Here is an 11374-nt window from a genome sequence, read left to right on the forward strand (position 1 = left end):
TCCAGGAGTCTTTCTTGGATACTCTGGAACAGAACGTTCAAGCAAAGCCTATCGAGTGTTTAATTCTCAAACTCTTTGTGTTGAAGAAACACCTCATGTGGTCTTTGATGAGTCTACAGATGATTTCAGGGAACAGGAAACTGAAAAGTGTGTCCAGAACACTGAAGGTTCTAAAGCTGAAATCCACAACACCGAGCCCTCTACTATCTTGGTGTGGGGACCAGGCAAAGATGAAGATACTGAGAAGCTTCAGTATCAAAAGATCAGCGAAAGGTCTGAAGTTCAGACTGGAGCCAATGCAGATGGCATCAGTCAGGGGGAACTCCAGTTGCTGAAGATCGAGTTGAACGTGCAGAAGCAGCTCCAGCTCAACGCTCCCCTGCTCCAAAAGGTGCTCAACACTTCAGAACCATTCTGACCGAAGAAGCCCCACCATCTCCAGAAGAGATCAAGAAGTATCGAAGATGGTTTGAACTCCACTCAAAGGAGAACATCATTGGAGAACCATCAGATGGCGTCAAGACTCGGAGATCAATGTGCAACCTCGTCTTTGACATCAATCAGAACTGCATCAACGAAGATAAGATTTTCAGCTGTTTCTTATCATCTACAGAGCCCAAGGATGTTGAAGAAGCTCTAAAGTCTACTCAATGGGTCATCGCAATGTAAGAAGAACTCAATGAATTCAACCGGAATTCAGTTTGGGAGCTTGTGGATCGACCACACGATGCAAAGGTGATTGGTTTGAAATGGATTTTCAAAAATAAGAAAGACGAAGAAGGAAACGTTGTGAGAAATAAATCAAGGCTTGTAGCAAAAGGATACAGTCAAGAAGAAGGAATCGACTATGACGAGACGTTCGCTCCAGTTGCCAGATTGGAAGCAGTCAGACTCTTCTTAGCCTTCGCAGCTCACAAAGGTTTCAAGGTACACCAAATAGATGTCAAGTGTGCATTTCTCAATGGAGTGCTCACAGATGAAGTCTATGTTGAACAACCTCTAGGGTTTGAGGTTGCTGGACCAGAAAAGGTGTACAAGCTGAAGAAAGCGCTCTATGGATTGAAGCAAGCACCAAGAGCGTGGTATGATACTCTCTCGGAGTATCTTGTTGAACAAGGTTTCAAGAAAGGATCTGTGGACAGAACTCTGTTCACTCTCAAAGAAGGAGAAGATCTCTTGCTTGTTCAGATTTATGTCGATGACATAATTTTTGGATCCAAATCCGAACGCATGTGCAAAAAGTTTGCTGAAATGTCCATGATGGGATAAATGAATTTCTTTCTCAGATTGCAAGTCAAGCAGACCAACGAAGGAATACTGATCAGTCAGTCCAAGTATGCTAAGGAACTGATGGCCAAGTTCGGTATTCAGCACATAAAATCAGTCAAGATCCCAATGAACACAAACTGGAAAGTTGATCCAGGTTCAGAAGGAAAATCTGTCTCTTCGACGAAGTACAGAGAAATTATTGGATCTTTGCTGTATTTGACTGCGAGCATACCAGACATCTCATTTGCAGTCGGGGTATGTGCAAGATATCAATCAGATCCAAAGGAAGCTCATTTGGATGCAGCAAAGCGTATACTTCGATATCTTAAAGGCACACCCAATTTAGGATTGTGGTATCCAGCAGACGATGACATCAAGCTCACCGGATATTCAGACTCGGACTTCAGTGGATGCAAGCTTGATCGCAAATCAACCTCCGGAACATGTCAATTCCTAGGCAACAAGCTCATCTCTTGGTTTTCAACGAAGCAGACTTCAGTCGCCACCTCCACAACTGAAGCTGAATATGTTGTTGCCGGAAGCTGCTGCTCACAACTCCTGTGGTTAGTCCAACAGTTGAAGGACTATGAGATCGACGAAAATTAAGTCCCTATCTATTGCGACAGCTCCAGTGCTATTGCAATCTCCCAGAATCCAGTTCATCACACCAGAGTCAAGCATATTGCTATTCGATATCACTTCATCCATGATCATGTCGAAAAGAAGAATATCTCTGTGGAATGGATTCCCACTGCTGTTCAGAGAGCGGACCTGCTGACCAAGGCTCTTCCAGAAGAGAGGTTCTGTAACACCCCGTGTTTTGAGAAGCTATTTGTGCCCTAGCTCGAATTTAAATTGAGTTTTAAATAGTAGCTAGAGGAATTATGCACGTGGGCGAATAAATGAGATAAGAAATTTTTAGAGTTTAATAGGAGGCGATATTATTTTCTCGAGTCTTATAAATTCTCTTATTGAGAAACCTATCTTCGCCCTATATTTTTATTAAAATGTCTATGTGATATAAATATTTTACTTGGTAGAATATTCACATATGATTTATTGATGCATTGTTATTATGATATTAGATATATCATAATAGAGATAATTTTTCCTCACATGAATAAATATATTTTCATGAGATATATTTTTCCCACATACTAAATAAGAGTTATAATTATTCAAGTATATATATATATAGATATATATATATATATATATACACACCTATCTCTCTTTCTCTCTCACTCTCTCTATCTCTCTCAATCTCTCTCACTCTTTCTCTCTCACTCTCTCACCCTTACGCAGCACTAGCTCCCTCCCCACTCTCCCACATTATTCTTCTCTTTCCCATCAATGGAAATCACATGCACCATTAAAGAGCCCCTAAAAGGCTAATCTAACTAGCCAACTCATTCCTCCACACTTTAAGCTCACAAGCACATGCACACCTCTCTCTCATCTCCCTCCCTCTCTTATTCTTCTTTATTTTCAGCAGCCCTCCTCCTCCTCCTCACTCCACCACACTTCTTTTTCTTGTTCCACCAAATATAGTAAGAACTAAGGTTTCTTAAAGTGTTCATCTTCAAGCTCAAGCTCCAAGCATACTACGCATCATCTTCTACTCCACCTCCATTGATCTTGTTGGTAGCAACCTCAATCCTCCTCTTATGTTATATATATATTTTCTTGTGGTATAAGCATGTATATTGATGCATAATTGAAGCATGATGAGTTATTAGTGTGAAAATGCATGAGAATGGTGATGAAAGTATAGATCTATGATGATATGTGTATATGTTGTTGTTTCAACCATTTTGAGAAGTTTTCTTACGTTCTGGACTGATCAGTCGACGAGGTTTCCCTCGTCCAAAACTCTTCAAAATTTTACCGTGTGTCGATATATGTGTCTTGAGGACGCTGGTAAAATTTCAAGTCATTTGGACGTCTTTTACTACCTTTTTAAAATGCAAAACTTTTACTGCGCATGTCCACCGGAAATTTAGAAAGGCAGTCCCTAGAGTCACACTTTTCAGTAACTTTCAAAAACATTCAGCCTCCCAAATTTTTATGGTAGAAAGATACATGTATTATACGGATTTACACCAAATTTCAAACCATTTGGCCAACGTTTACTATTTTTCAAAAATCATAGCTTCCAGTCGTGCAAAACTGCCGAATCTGGTAGACTGTGGGAAAACACCCATATCTCGTAAACCACTTGGATTTTTTCACTCTACTTTTTTTTAAATAAAACTAGACGCAGAAAGGTTTTCAACAGTGTAAGTCTCGAATCTAGGAGATTTCTGAGTCAAAACAGTTTATTCGTTAAAGTTGAGGCAGAGCAGAATGATAAACTGTAGGAGTCTGAAAATTTCTACTTTGTAATTGTTTTGAGGATTTTAAAGTTTTGGTGGATTAATACACCATGTTATGTCATGAAAATACTACTAGAAAATTTTATATTTATTTCCAAGCTTACGTGAATATTTGGGAATTTACTTACAAGGAAAAAGATTTCGAGTTCATAGGATTATTTTTTTTAAGTCATTTGACTATTGTGATAAATCGTGAAAATGTATTATGTGGAAATTGATTATTGCAAAGTATGAATGACTATTTGATGTTTATGAATGCTATTTACCTAGGATTGAGAGTCTTTTAATTGGATAAGATATCTAATTAAATTGAGAGGTCCAATTGGGTAAATAGTAGATAGGTTATAAGATGAGATTAAGCATATGATGAAAGCATAAGTATTGAGATATTAGTTAGATGAAATTCTAACTAGAGTTTATTTTGTCACATGACAATCTAAACCACGTGCGCCACCAAAGGTTCGAGTGACGGCCGGCGTTAGTACGACTCTGAGCGTTACGTCATCGACCCCTGAGACAGGTGGGCTTTATTCTAACTCTATTATGGCTAGCTACCATGATAATGAGTTCAAATGCAAAATCTTATGAAAATGAAGCATGTTGAAGTATTATTGATGAATCTTATGAAAATGAAGCATGTTGAAGCATTATTGATGAGTATTATGAAAATTGTCAACTTGCCATATTTATTATTGATGAGAATGAGATATGGTATGTTGCCTCTATGAAAGACATGATTATGATCATGATGCAAGATATCGGCCTTTGACTGATTTATATGACAGTAAAGGTTTTGTGCGCAGAGGTGACCGTGAGCCGTCTCTAGTCGGCCGGTCACGGTGATTTGAAGGAGGCCTCCTTCTCTTCACCTTATATATATATTATATGAGTTCTCATAGTTGGCACATACCGTGAATATATAATGTCTGCAGACTAATGATATTATTATGATGATGCAAATGAGTTTATGACAGAAAAACATGAACAGGTATTTTTAATCTCAGTTAAATCCTGTTGATGCATTGAAAAGGGCAAGATTGACATATAGCTCTAAGAGCAACATTTCAATTATTTCCGGCATGAGTCCACTGAGTGCTTTTTGGTACTCAGCCCTGCATGTATTTCTAAATATGCAGGTCTGGCTTGGCGCGAGGATGGGTGAAAGCTGTTGGAATTGTCAGTTGGCTGTGTCTTTCCTATGTCTCATATTTATCCTTATAAGCTTTGACTCTATAAGAATTTGAACTCCCTGCTATATGTCTTCACACATATAGTAACGCATCTCGCTGCATAACTCTGATGAAACTCTTTATTTAATTTGCTTATGCCTGTAATATCCCATAAGGGGAAATACTTCTCAAACCCTTGCTAAGTTCCAACTGCTTATTATGTTTTACCCAAGCGAGTAATTATTTTGGTCTTAAAATCTTTCTTGGAAATGAGTAAAGTTTGCAATTGCTTCCGCTAAAACAAGATGTATTTCTATTTTCTTTCACTATTTCTTTTATTAGTCGTACGATACTTGGTATACGCTATCACTGGCTATATCGGGCTGCGACAGGTTCAATGATCTGTGCGGAAAGATCGACCTCATCAACCCTGAAGAGTGATGCTGTGTTTGAAGACTTTCTCAAACAGTCATGTTGACTGGTGGTCAACCATGTGGAAAGCAATGAAGTCAGAACGCTCATCTGAAGAAGAAGTTATCCTGATGATTCAACCAGGATCAAGTGGTATCGACTGACTACAATGTTCAGTCGATCAATAAGTATTTTAAAAGCTTACTTTTTAAATCAGTTATTTCAGTTAAGAGTTTTGAGTTTTAGTTCAAAATCTTTCTCAAACTGATCAGTTTCTTTCAAAAACTTTAACTGATTGTTGGAAAATGGAATATCCGAGAAGGACAAGTGTTTTAAAAGGGAAAATTTGTTTTGATGGAACTTGTCATAAGCTTCTCTAAAAATCTTTCCAACCTTTTGCCTCTGTGATAAAATTTCTTGAGAACCTCATTGACATGACAGAATGCAATGATGCCTCTCACCTTTTTGAAGTCTCAGTCCCCTGCAGTGACGGCGGACGTGAAAATTTCTTTAAAAACATTTTAGGCGCAGTCTTCGAAAAACCTTTCATCTTCTTACGTGGTACACATCTTGTCTATTTATACCATGTTGTCTTCACTCTTTTTCTGCATCAACTAACAAATCTCCACAGCCTTCACTGTGAGAAAATCTTTCAATCTTTCGAAAGTTGCAGAGAAAATTTGTTCCGACTAAAGGAGAAATCTATGACTGCAAAGTCATGGAGTGGGAGAATGACACTCACATACTTGGTCTTCACCGGACCCTTCCACTGGATCTCAACGTCTCTCCGACGTCAAAGTTTGCTCTACCCTCACTTGTATCCAGCGAAGCGAGTGTCTTCCATCCTCATGCCTGGCGCCAAGAAGCTTCACAGCTTCTGGAGGAGACTTTCCTTATCGCAGATATTGCACTCCTCCCTGGCTTGCAACAAACAACGAGACTTCTCTCGTTGTTAGCCGGCATCTTCAGCCGCACCAGGTCTATTCTTCAAAGACCCAGTGCCGGCGAATCGACGGTGTTAGTCTTCTCAGCTGCCACCGGTTCGATTCTTCATTCTCACGCCCATCTTTTCTTCCCTCCTTCTTTCCCATTCACCAACTCTTCCTTCTCCTCATAAGGCATCCTTCTCCTATTTCCAAGGCAGCCTTCTTCTATCTTCCATCTTCTACGTTCTCTTGTCCTCCTCCACTTCTCCGTCTCCCTCCTCTCCTCACCTCATCACTGGCGTTCTCCTCTTCTGCATATCTGGACTCACCCTATTCTCAAATCTTCTCACGAGTTTCTGAGACTAGGAGTTGGGTACCGTCTGATCATTGTCTTCATCATCAGCTCTCTTTTTTATGTTGCCAAAAAGGGGGAAAAGTTGGAAGACAGGGAAAAACCTTCTCAAAGGTTTTTCCTCATCTTCCTTCTTAAATGAAGATGAGACAGCAAGGATCACCAGAAGTTGTAAGAACGACGTTCCAGTAAAGACCTCAAATCAACGGAAAACAAGTAAAAGTGGAACAAGCTTAGGAACATGAAGACACGAAGACAGAAGATGAAGATCAAGAAGTTCAAAGGCGCAGCCAAGCAGACTGCTGGAGTCCATGGGTTTCCCATGTTGTTTTTGTTTTTTCTTTTTACTCCAATGTAAGTCTTGCTCTGTACCTCGACTGATGGCTTATCAGTCTTTTATTAATGAAAAGAACTTCTTTTTGATCTCAACCTGAAGACATGACTCTTTGTACAGGCTCTGATTATGTTTTTCTGTCTTCTCCTTGTTCTGTTTTAGAACTGTCTCGTTCTTAACTCTAAGTACAAGTTTTTAGGTTCTATTGTTAAGGGGGAACTATTTTCACCCCAGTTTTAGAACTTGTACTGTGAGTTCAATCTTTTTGTTGTCTAGAACTGTTGTGTGGTTTTGGCATCATCAAAAAGGGGAAAATTGTTGGGAACCTTGTGGAATATCTTAATCCTTGTTTTGATGATACCAAAATTCATAGGTCGTAATTGTAATAGACTAGAATTTTTTTGAACTCAAGTGTTAGAGTTCGGTTCTAGTTTAGCTTGTGGTGTCGAAGACTGAAGACTGAAGACTGAAGAACGAAGGACTGAAGACTAAAGACTGAAGACACCAACTGAAGTATCAGTTGAAGAATCAGTTAGGAACTGATTACTTAATGCGCGCAATGGACTGATATTAAAGTCAAGTATCAGTTGATCATTCTTCCTCGGACTGATCTTCCAACGTTCAAAGGAAGCCACGTACTCACAAAGTACAGCCGCATTAAATGCAGAGATCTCAGGATATCCTTATCTCTGCAGAGGTCATTCATATCTGGTGGTTACTTTTCAGAGACGTCACATCTCCTGTCCATCAAGAGAGCCGTTTCCACCCAGACAAGGAACCTCGAAGATTGAAGCCTCAGCCCAAATTCGAATTGCTTTCCAACGGAAAAAATCTTGAGGACGCTCTACGCCAACGGATCTATTCAAGAGTTCTCCTACAAATAGCGCTCGAGGATCAACTTCAATCTTCACCGATTCAACGACATAAGCTGAAGTTCTGCCGAAATTGCTACTCAGCCTAAAGCTTAACCTCCCCAAAGCTTGAATCGAAGAAGAGAATTCCAAAGCCAAAATCAGTCACTGCTGATTACACATATTCTCTTAGACCTTAGGCAAACCTCTGTTTACCCAGAAGCCAAAGGTCAAACTTGCTTCAAAGAACTTGTTCTTTGTAGTATAGTTGGCACTCGTTCAAACCTCCCCCCAAAAGATTGTTTGAGTGATTCGGAGTTCAGGAAGGTACTCTGACTCTGAGTGAGAAGTCTTAGCACGGGTTGTGCTGAGCAAGAGAAATCTGACGCGAGTGAAGCGTGGGTACTGAAGAAGGGTTTTCTTCAGTGGTACGGTTGTGTGCACCCGGCAAGCACACGGTTTGGTTTGCAGTGCACCTGTTAAGCACTTGCGGAGTGGATTGTTGGTCTGATCAACCGACCATGGATGTAGGAAAGGGTTTTTCCGAACCACGTAAAAGTCTCTGTGTTGTTTACAATTTTCAGTTTTACATTCTTACTTGTGTTATTTCAATTGATAAACTGAACACTGATTAACTGCAAAGAGAAACTAAGTTTAATTTCCGTTGCGTATGATATCAGTCTGACTGATCTATCTTCTGATAGTTAGGAAGAGTGTTATCATCTCTGTTTTAGCAAACTCGACTGAAGCCCTTACGTGCATCAGTTAAGTTCCAGTAACTTAACTGATAACTCCCTACTGAAGAGTTTTCAGTATCAGTCGTCAACCCTGTTTGGTCAAAACTGCTTTCAGTAGAACAGGTGTCTTTGTTTGCATGTAAAGTTTCATTTTGATCTCTATCTGAGATCCCTCTGATTGAGGAGTTTTAAAAATAGCCCATAGGTGTATTTCCCCCCCCCCCATACACCTATTCGAGACCCCCCAGGACCTAACAGTCAATCCTTAAATTTCCATATCAATCCTTAAATTTTCATATCCGGTAGTGATATGCATATCTAAATTATAATTTATATTTATGATAATTATGATTTCATAGGTATCTACATCTATTATTTCTTATTTCTGCTAGATATTTCTTACGGTTGCGCTCCAACATTCTTTTCCTTCGCACAGTCTGTTTTTCAATTTTAATCTTAATTCGTCTTCTTAGATTCCCTGTTCATGGAGAACTCAAGTAATTTTATTGATTATATTTACTTTGTAGAAAATCATCGATGTCACACCCCAATACTTGAAGAAATAAATATAATCGAGGTGTGAATTGTGACGCCCGGGGACGAAGTACGGAGTGATCGCCGGTGCAAAGAGGCACGGACAAAGAGCGGCTCCGGTTAAGACTTCCAAGCGGAGGGGCGCAGGGATGAACCGAAACACACCCGAACGAGAGGGATTCCAAGAATATGCAGGTATGGGACTGCATATTCGAGGAGAGCTTAAGTGATTTGATAGGTGCTACTCATATCAATAAGATGCATCTTCTTTTCTGGTGCCCACACGAAAGAAACTCCAAGGTTAAGCGTGCTTGGCTTGGAGCAATTCCGGGATGGGTGACCCCCTGGGAAGTTTCTCAGGGAGCGTGCGAGTGAGGACATAACACGCTAGAAAAGACTCGTATTGGTCTGTGGGGACAGCCGTCAACTCTGGAGCCGGGCTGTTACAGGTGGTATCAGAGCCGAACCTCTCCCAGTACGGTGTGGTTCGGGGACGAACCAAGCGGAAGCTGGTGGGCCTGTGACGCCCGGGGACGAAGTACGGAGTGATCGCCGGTGCAAAGAGGCACGGACAAAGAGCGGCTCCGGTTAAGACTTCCAAGCGGAGGGGCGCAGGGATGAACCGAAACACACCCGAACGAGAGGGATTCCAAGAATATGCAGGCATGGGACTGCATATTCGAGGAGAGCTTAAGTGATTTGATAGGTGCTACTCATATCAATAAGATGCATCTTCTTTTCTGGTGCCCACACGAAAGAAACTCCAAGGTTAAGCGTGCTTGGCTTGGAGCAATTCCGGGATGGGTGACCCCCTGGGAAGTTTCTCAGGGAGCGTGCGAGTGAGGACAAAACACGCTAGAAAAGACTCGTATTGGTCTGTGGGGACAGCCGTCAACTCTGGAGCCGGGCTGTTACAGGTAATAGACTACAACTAGTTTTATTTAGGCCCAATAATATAAAAATATATGCAAATATTCATTCAGCCCAATTATGTAAATATTTATTGCTAAGTAAAAATCTGTAATCTAAAATTAATGATTTAACTAGGGGCGCGACTAGATTCATCACAAACTCGACTGATATATATATATATATATATATATATATATATATATATTAATAACTCGAAACTATAATAATTTTCAAATAAAATTTGCAAAGGAAGTAAATGGTTTTGGGCTGTGACAAACCTACCCACTTAAAAAAATTTCGTCCTCGAAATTTAACTATTCATAGCTGCAATAATCTTCAACATAATAACTTGAATACTGAACTTTCTCATAATAACTTGCATAATAAACTTGAACTTTCTGATAATACTTCAATCATTGCAGCAAAACTCAACATACTTTCAACGTAAATAATTTATACTCATCCCCTTGAAAAAATATTTGAAATATCTTTACCTTGAAGTCGGAGCGCGTAGTGGTCGAATGACTTTCTGACACATGACTTTTAAAAATTTCATGTAAAATATTTTGCAGAGTCTACAGGAAAGTAGACCTGCTCTGATACCACCTTGTGACACCCAAATCCAATTTAATTTTCAATGAAAACGCACGCGGAAAATCATGACTATAAATAAATATATAATGTGAAAATAAAGAAATAAATATCTTATTTTAAAATACTTTACTAAACATAACATTTTTAAGTAAAACTAAATTCAAAATATTTGACTCGCCATTCGACCTTCCACGCGCCTCCGGTCTTTAAAACCTGAAAATGTTAAATATGAGATGAGCATACAGGGTACACTCAAGTGTGGGAACATGCAATCATTGTCCACGTTAATAAAATGAGAATCTCATATGATCAATACATTCGTGACTGAAAGTCGCACGGTGGCATACCAAGGACCTTTCCGTCCTGGACCGATTGAGCCGGCCCCTGGCGACTGGTTGCAACCATAACTTTAACATGAAATCGCATTGTGGCATACCAAGGACTTTAATGTCCTGGACCCATTGAGCGGGCCCCTAGCGATATAATTTAATGCAACTCACATATGGTAAACACATGATATTAAAATGGACAAGAATTAACCACTGGCATGTACTGAAATAAATCCCACACCTGAATTTGAACTTGAACTTGAACTTCAATTTTGAATGTTAACTTGAGTAATTCAATTAAAATACATATCCTAGTCGCGCCGCACCTAGTCAGATAAATTCAAATAATAAAATATAAGGGCCTAATTGAACTTTAAAATAATAATAATAGTAGTTTAAATCTTAAGAATTTATTATCATAAAATAATTTGGAAATAGTTGGTCTAATGAATCAAATAATAAAATGCAGGCTCTTATTAAAATCTGAGTTGGGATTTAATAAAATCAAGTCCAACTTAATAATGAAAATTAAAATATGAAGTCCAAATATGACATTCTTTGTAAAATAATATTGTAACGAC

The 11374-nt window shown here is 39.4% G+C and overlaps 2 long non-coding RNA genes across 2 annotated transcripts; one reads left to right on the forward strand and one right to left on the reverse strand.

The window, feature by feature from the left end:
• The first annotated feature begins 2557 nt into the window (after positions 1–2557).
• Positions 2558–5097, forward strand: LOC130989254 (uncharacterized). The gene is made up of 3 exons (XR_009090543.1): positions 2558–2913; positions 4104–4164; positions 4781–5097. It is a non-coding gene; the product is annotated as an uncharacterized LOC130989254 (long non-coding RNA).
• Positions 5098–10530: 5433 nt separating this feature from the next.
• On the reverse strand, positions 10531–11054 carry LOC130989255 (uncharacterized). Its single transcript, XR_009090544.1, has 2 exons — positions 10812–11054; positions 10531–10677 (listed from the first exon to the last, which is right to left on the reverse strand). It is a non-coding gene; the product is annotated as an uncharacterized LOC130989255 (long non-coding RNA).
• Positions 11055–11374: the final 320 nt, after the last annotated feature.

The sequence above is a fragment of the Salvia miltiorrhiza genome, chromosome 6 (genome assembly GCF_028751815.1).
Source record: "Salvia miltiorrhiza cultivar Shanhuang (shh) chromosome 6, IMPLAD_Smil_shh, whole genome shotgun sequence".
NCBI lineage: Eukaryota > Viridiplantae > Streptophyta > Magnoliopsida > Lamiales > Lamiaceae > Salvia > Salvia miltiorrhiza.